The sequence below is a fragment of the Oncorhynchus tshawytscha genome, linkage group LG20 (genome assembly GCF_018296145.1).
Source record: "Oncorhynchus tshawytscha isolate Ot180627B linkage group LG20, Otsh_v2.0, whole genome shotgun sequence".
Lineage (NCBI taxonomy): Eukaryota > Metazoa > Chordata > Actinopteri > Salmoniformes > Salmonidae > Oncorhynchus > Oncorhynchus tshawytscha.
Genome location: NC_056448.1, coordinates 46975015 through 46982167, shown reverse-complemented (window position 1 = coordinate 46982167; position 7153 = coordinate 46975015). Strand labels below are relative to the sequence as shown.

General features: G+C 44.2%; 1 protein-coding gene across 6 annotated transcripts in view; it reads right to left on the bottom strand.

Annotated features, from left to right (window-relative positions):
- Window positions 1-378: 378 nt before the first annotated feature.
- The window catches only part of LOC112240330 (cingulin-like protein 1), a 70951-nt gene continuing 64176 nt past the window's right edge, over window positions 379-7153 (bottom strand). For 4 of the 6 annotated variants that reach the window (XM_042302756.1, XM_042302755.1, XM_042302758.1 and 1 more), the window contains one exon: window positions 6635-7153. This exon is cut by the window's right edge and continues 556 nt beyond it. The gene's annotated coding sequence lies outside the window, so the exon portion shown is untranslated. Of the gene's footprint in view, window positions 1597-1740; window positions 1837-4010; window positions 5571-5703 lie in introns of those variants that run through there. The other 2 variants (XR_006079482.1, XR_006079481.1) reach the window with 2 other exon arrangements.

Here is a 7153-nt window from a genome sequence, read left to right as displayed (position 1 = left end):
CACACACACACACACACACACACACACAATATGTCACCACACACACACACTCACACAGACGCACACACACACACACACACACACTCACAAACAGACACACACGTCTGTCTGCTTTTACTACCAATTAGAACATGTAAATAAGCTGACAGGAAGTCGTTATTCATGTCAGAGATTTGAACAATCGCACACTGCCATCATTAGTGTAGTCAACGTTAAAATAAGCCTGTCAAATGATCAACTACAACCAAAACACACACCTATGATATGAGGTACACTAACTTTGGATTATCGCAGACCTCTGTCACATAACAAAGTGTAAAAAAATATATTCTATATTTGATGGACTGAAAATATATCAAAGAAAGGAACACAGAAACATTAAAACAAAAAGTATTTAATATTAACATTCATAGTTGTAGGAAGATAAAAACATCAGAAAAGGAGAATAAATACCAGCACCTTTAGCATGTGACGTCTGAAGTCACGTGACGTCTGAAGTCACGTGACGTCTGAAGTCACGTGACGTCTGAAGTCACGTGACGTCTGAAGTCACGTGACGTCTGAAGTCACGTGAAAATAATATCACTTACAGAACTCGCTAGCTCGAAGCCATAAAAAAATAATTTAATGAGTTGTTAGTTTCTACATCTGGATCGTGCAGACATTCCTATGGGTGAAATAAACGGGGCAATAAGGTTTGAGGTTAACACCAGAATCAGTCAGTTAACATGACCTCTATGAATCAAAATGAGTCCGTTGCTAAAGAGTCGCTAGCTGTCAGAAATGGAACTACAACAGCCAAGTGTTAGGAGTTCTCGAGCTTCGTTGGAGACGTCAAAGGCAACCTGACGTGTAGTTTCATTTATTTATTTTTTACATGTTAGCACATCGGTAGCTTTTCACTTGTTTTGAGTACATAAATGCTTCAAAATTCACAAAAAAAGTGATGTTAGCTGACGAAGATGATCTCATAGAACTAAATGTATAAAATCGCCTAAGTCTGTGTTTACCACATGCCTTATTTTGACCATTTAATATCCCAAACCAACAAACAACCAACAACAACAAAAAAAAACATTAATTTGTCAAACAAGGTGGAGTTAGCCTCCTTTAGCGCCCTCAAAAAGACGCCATTAATATTGCTCTCTATCGTTTTAATTTATAGGCCTATAGTAGATTATAGAAAAAAAACAGGGCCTCAATAACACTGCGTCCCCTTTTATTTGGTTTTGCCAGCGAAGAAGAAAGGAGAAAAGGAACATTTTGCCAACCGAAATACTGTACGTTTCCCCTGACAGTGACCCAATAGAGGGGAGCTCTATACAACCAGAAAAACACCCAGAAAACATCTTATCACAATATAAAATCCCATCACAATACACACGAGATCCTCACGCCTACCTGCTCAGTGATGGAGGAGCCTGAGTACACAGTGTCTGTTAGTGATTCCACCTCAGTGAGGGAGGAGCCTGAGTACACAGTGTCTGTTAGTGATTCCACCTCAGTGATGGAGGAGCCTGAGTACACAGTGTCTGTTAGTGATTCCACCTCAGTGATGGAGGAGCCTGAGTACACAGTGTCTGTTAGTGATTCCACCTCGGTGAGGGAGGAGCCTGAGTACACAGTGTCTGTTAGGCTCCTCCCTCACTGAGGTGGAATCACTAACAGACACTGTGTACTCAGGCTCCTCCCTCACTGAGGTGGAATCACTGAGTACACAGTGTCTGTTAGTGATTCCACCTCAGTGAGGGAGGAGCCTGAGTACACAGTGACTGTTAGTGATTCCACCTCAGTGAGGGAGGAGCCTGAGTACACAGTGACTGTTAGTGATTCCACCTCAGTGAGGGAGGAGCCCGAGTACACAGTGACTGTTAGTGTGTTCAATCCCTGGGTCGCGAGTTCAATCCCGGAGTCGTGTGTTCAATCCCGGAGTCGTGTGTTCAATCCCTGGGTCGCGTGTTCAATCCCTGGGTCGCGTGTTCAATCCCTGGGTCGCGTGTTCAATCCCAGGGTCGCGTGTTCAATCCCGGAGTCGCGTGTTGAATCCCTGGGTCGCGTGTTGAATCCCTGGGTCGTGTGTTGAATCCCAGAGTCGCGTGTTCAATCCCGGAGTCGCGTGTTGAATCCCGGAGTCGCGTGTTCAATCCCAGAGTCGCGTGTTCAATCCCAGAGTCGCGTGTTCAATCCCAGAGTCGCGTGTTCAATCCCAGAGTCGCAGGTTCAATCCCAGAGTCGCGTGTTCAATCCCAGAGTCACGTGTTCAATCCCTGGGTCGCGAGTTCAATCCCTGGGTCGCGTGTTCAATCCCGGAGTCGCGTGTTCAATCCCGGAGTCACGTGTTCAATCCCGGAGTCGCGTGTTCAATCCCGGAGTCGCGTGTTCAATCCCGGGGTCGCTTGTTGAATCCCTGGGTCGCGTGTTGAATCCCAGAGTCGCGTGTTCAATCCCAGAGTCGCGTGTTCAATCCCGGAGTCGCGTGTTCAATCCCGGGGTCGCGTGTTCAATCCCGGGTCGCGTGTTCAATCCCGGGGTCGCGTGTTCAATCCCGGGGTCGCGTGTTCAATCCCAGGGTCGCGTGTTCTATCCTAGAGTTGCGTATTCAATTGTTTAATCCCAAACCTTAACCATTCTGAATTAATGCCTAAAATGAACCTTCAAAATGTGACCTTTTTTGGACAAATGTCATATTCTGCACTGTAAGAGCTTGTTGCCCTTGTATGGCCTTAATTGCTAATCAGACCACATTCTGAGACAAGGAGACACACAACAACAGTCAGGTCATGAATATTCATGTATTTATTAATGCCCTGTCATCTGGTCCAGAGGAGCGTTTTAATGTGTCTGTCTGTGTTCCATATTACTGTAGTTCTTCTATTCATGACAGCTTCTGTCTGTGTGTGTGTGTGTGTGTGTGTGTGTGTGTGTGTGTGTGTGTGTTGTGCGTTACTCTACTCCCCTCCTCCTATACCTCTCTATGACAGCTCCTGTGTGTGTGTGTGTGTTGTGCGTTACTGTACTCCTCTCTTCCCATACCTCTCTATGACAGCTCCTGTGTGTGTGTGTGTGTGTTGTGCTCTACTGTACTCCTCTCCTCCCATACCGCTCTATGACAGCTCTGTGTGTGTGTGTGTGTGTGTGTGTGTGGTGCGTTACTGTACTCCTCTCTTCCCATACCTCTCTATGGCAGCTCCTGTGTGTGTGTGTGTGTGTGTGTTGTGCGTTACTGTACTCCTCTCCTCCCATACCGCTCTATGACAGCTCCTGTGTGTGTGTGTGTGTGTGTGTGGTGCGCTACTGTACTCCTCTCTTCCCATACCTCTCTATGACAGCTCCCATCTGGACTGTGTTCAATTAAATCTTCCTCTTTGTCAGGGAGGTTCACCGCTGCAATATGTCACCCCACACACACACACACACACACACACACACACACACACACACACACACACACACACACAATATGTCACCCCACACACACACACACACACACACACACAATATGTCACCCCACACACACACACACACACACACAATATGTCACCACACACACACACACTCACAGACGCACACACACACACACACACACACACACACACACACAATATGTCACCACACACACACACTCACACAGACGCACACACACACACACACACACACACACAATATGTCACCACACACACACTCACACAGACGCACACACACACACACACACACACTCACAAACAGACACACACGTCTGTCTGCTTTTACTACCAATTAGAACATGTAAATAAGCTGACAGGAAGTCGTTATTCATGTCAGAGATTTGAACAATCGCACACTGCCATCATTAGTGTAGTCAACGTTAAAATAAGCCTGTCAAATGATCAACTACAACCAAAACACACACCTATGATATGAGGTACACTAACTTTGGATTATCGCAGACCTCTGTCACATAACAAAGTGTAAAAAAATATATTCTATATTTGATGGACTGAAAATATATCAAAGAAAGGAACACAGAAACATTAAAACAAAAAGTATTTAATATTAACATTCATAGTTGTAGGAAGATAAAAACATCAGAAAAGGAGAATAAATACCAGCACCTTTAGCATGTGACGTCTGAAGTCACGTGACGTCTGAAGTCACGTGACGTCTGAAGTCACGTGACGTCTGAAGTCACGTGACGTCTGAAGTCACGTGACGTCTGAAGTCACGTGAAAATAATATCACTTACAGAACTCGCTAGCTCGAAGCCATAAAAAAATAATTTAATGAGTTGTTAGTTTCTACATCTGGATCGTGCAGACATTCCTATGGGTGAAATAAACGGGGCAATAAGGTTTGAGGTTAACACCAGAATCAGTCAGTTAACATGACCTCTATGAATCAAAATGAGTCCGTTGCTAAAGAGTCGCTAGCTGTCAGAAATGGAACTACAACAGCCAAGTGTTAGGAGTTCTCGAGCTTCGTTGGAGACGTCAAAGGCAACCTGACGTGTAGTTTCATTTATTTATTTTTTACATGTTAGCACATCGGTAGCTTTTCACTTGTTTTGAGTACATAAATGCTTCAAAATTCACAAAAAAAGTGATGTTAGCTGACGAAGATGATCTCATAGAACTAAATGTATAAAATCGCCTAAGTCTGTGTTTACCACATGCCTTATTTTGACCATTTAATATCCCAAACCAACAAACAACCAACAACAACAAAAAAAAAAAACATTAATTTGTCAAACAAGGTGGAGTTAGCCTCCTTTAGCGCCCTCAAAAAGACGCCATTAATATTGCTCTCTATCGTTTTAATTTATAGGCCTATAGTAGATTATAGAATAAAAACAGGGCCTCAATAACACTGCGTCCCCTTTTATTTGGTTTTGCCAGCGAAGAAGAAAGGAGAAAAGGAACATTTTGCCAACCGAAATACTGTACGTTTCCCCTGACAGTGACCCAATAGAGGGGAGCTCTATACAACCAGAAAAACACCCAGAAAACATCTTATTATCACAATATAAAATCCCATCACAATACACACGAGATCCTCACCCCTACCTGCTCAGTGATGGAGGAGCCTGAGTACACAGTGTCTGTTAGTGATTCCACCTCAGTGAGGGAGGAGCCTGAGTACACAGTGTCTGTTAGTGATTCCACCTCGGTGAGGGAGGAGCCTGAGTACACAGTGACTGTTAGTGATTCCACCTCGGTGAGGGAGGAGCCTGAGTACACAGTGTCTGTTAGTGATTCCACCTCAGTGAGGGAGGAGCCTGAGTACACAGTGACTGTTAGTGATTCCACCTCGGTGAGGGAGGAGCCTGAGTACACAGTGTCTGTTAGTGATTCCACCTCAGTGAGGGAGGAGCCTGAGTACACAGTGTCTGTTAGTGATTCCACCTCAGTGAGGGAGGAGCCTGAGTACACAGTGTCTGTTAGTGATTCCACCTCAGTGAGGGAGGAGCCTGAGTACACAGTGTCTGTTAGTGATTCCACCTCAGTGAGGGAGGAGCCTGAGTACACAGTGTCTGTTAGTGATTCCACCTCAGTGAGGGAGGAGCCTGAGTACACAGTGACTGTTAGTGATTCCACCTCAGTGAGGGAGGAGCCTGAGTACACAGTGACTGTTAGTGATTACCGGTTTATGCCTGAGTACACAGTGACTGTTAGTGTTTCCGGTTTATGCCAGTGAGGGAGAGTACACAGTGACTGTTAGTGATTCCACCTGTCCTGTCCTGTCTAATGCATGTTTATCGTCGGTTTATGCCAGTAGAGTACACAGTGACTGTTAGTGATTCCACCTGTCCTGTCATGTAAACAGCAGGACAGCAAGTCATTCAGATCCATCCGGTAAGATCCAGCAGCTTCCCACAATGCAGACAGAATAGATTCCCTTTTAGATTCCCCAACGCGAGAATAACATGGTCTCTTTCCTCTTCTGTGAAACATTTGTCTTGGGTCCTCACTCACTCCCAGGGTCTGCTCATCCAGGTTCTGCTCATCCAGGTTCTGCTCATCCAGGTTCTGCTCGCCCAGGTTCTGCTCGCCCAGGTTCTGCTCGCCCAGGTTCTGCTCGCCCAGGTTCTGCTCACCCAGGTTCTGCACGCCCAGGTTCTGCTCGCCCAGGTTCTGCTCACCCATGTTTAGCTCAGGGTTGAAGTAACAAGTGTTGTAAACAGTGCAGTATACTGGTAAATGGTCCCACCGACTTCACTCATTCAGGCTGTCTGTCCGCCAAGCATCGTAAAAGGAAGACACTTCCACATTCTGCTCAATGGGTGTGAAAATAAAGATTTTCCATTTATATATATTAATAAAATACAGCGCCCTTTTCCCCAAAGTCTACAGTGTAGCACAGTAATACCCAATACCATGTAGATATAAGATAAGTGGAAATGAATGTATAAAGCTTCTAACAAACTATTAAACTACATTTTGCAACAGATTTGCTTTGGTAATTTGCAGACAATATTGCCCAAATCCCTCTAACATTACATAATCCCCAAATCCCTCTAACATTACATAATCCCCAAATCCCTCTAACATTACATAATCCCCAAATCCCTCTAACATTACATAATCCCCAAATCCCTCTAACATTACATAATCCCCAAATCCTGTCTATTTTTATTGTTAGTCATATTTGACACAATTGATTTAATAAAATGTTTTTTATTTTCCAATTGATTATCTCTGTTAAGGCATTAGTAATGAATCAGGAAAGATACAAGCCCATAGGATTTTAATTTACTTACATTTAAAAAAGGAGTTTTACCAAATAAACTCCCTTATAGCAGGGTTTCACAAACTCTGACCTCGGGACCCCAAAGGGGGTCCGAATACACGGCTGATTAAAGCTTAGATCATTTAAACCAGCTGTGTAGTGTAAAAACCTCAATGTGCACCTCATTTGGGACCCAGAGGGAAACGCAGCCTGATGGAAGTAAAGACAACCTGGTTTACATTTTACATTACCTGCAGATTTTTGATTGATTTAATAAAAAATATAAAACAATGTTTTATCAGATGCTACAGTAATTTTTTGAACCTGATTTGATTGGCTGAACCTGAAAATCAAACACGCGGGTGCTGATTTGATTGGCTGAACCTGAAAATCAAACACGCGGGTACTGATTTGATTGGCTGAACCTGAAAATCAAACACGCGGGTGCTGA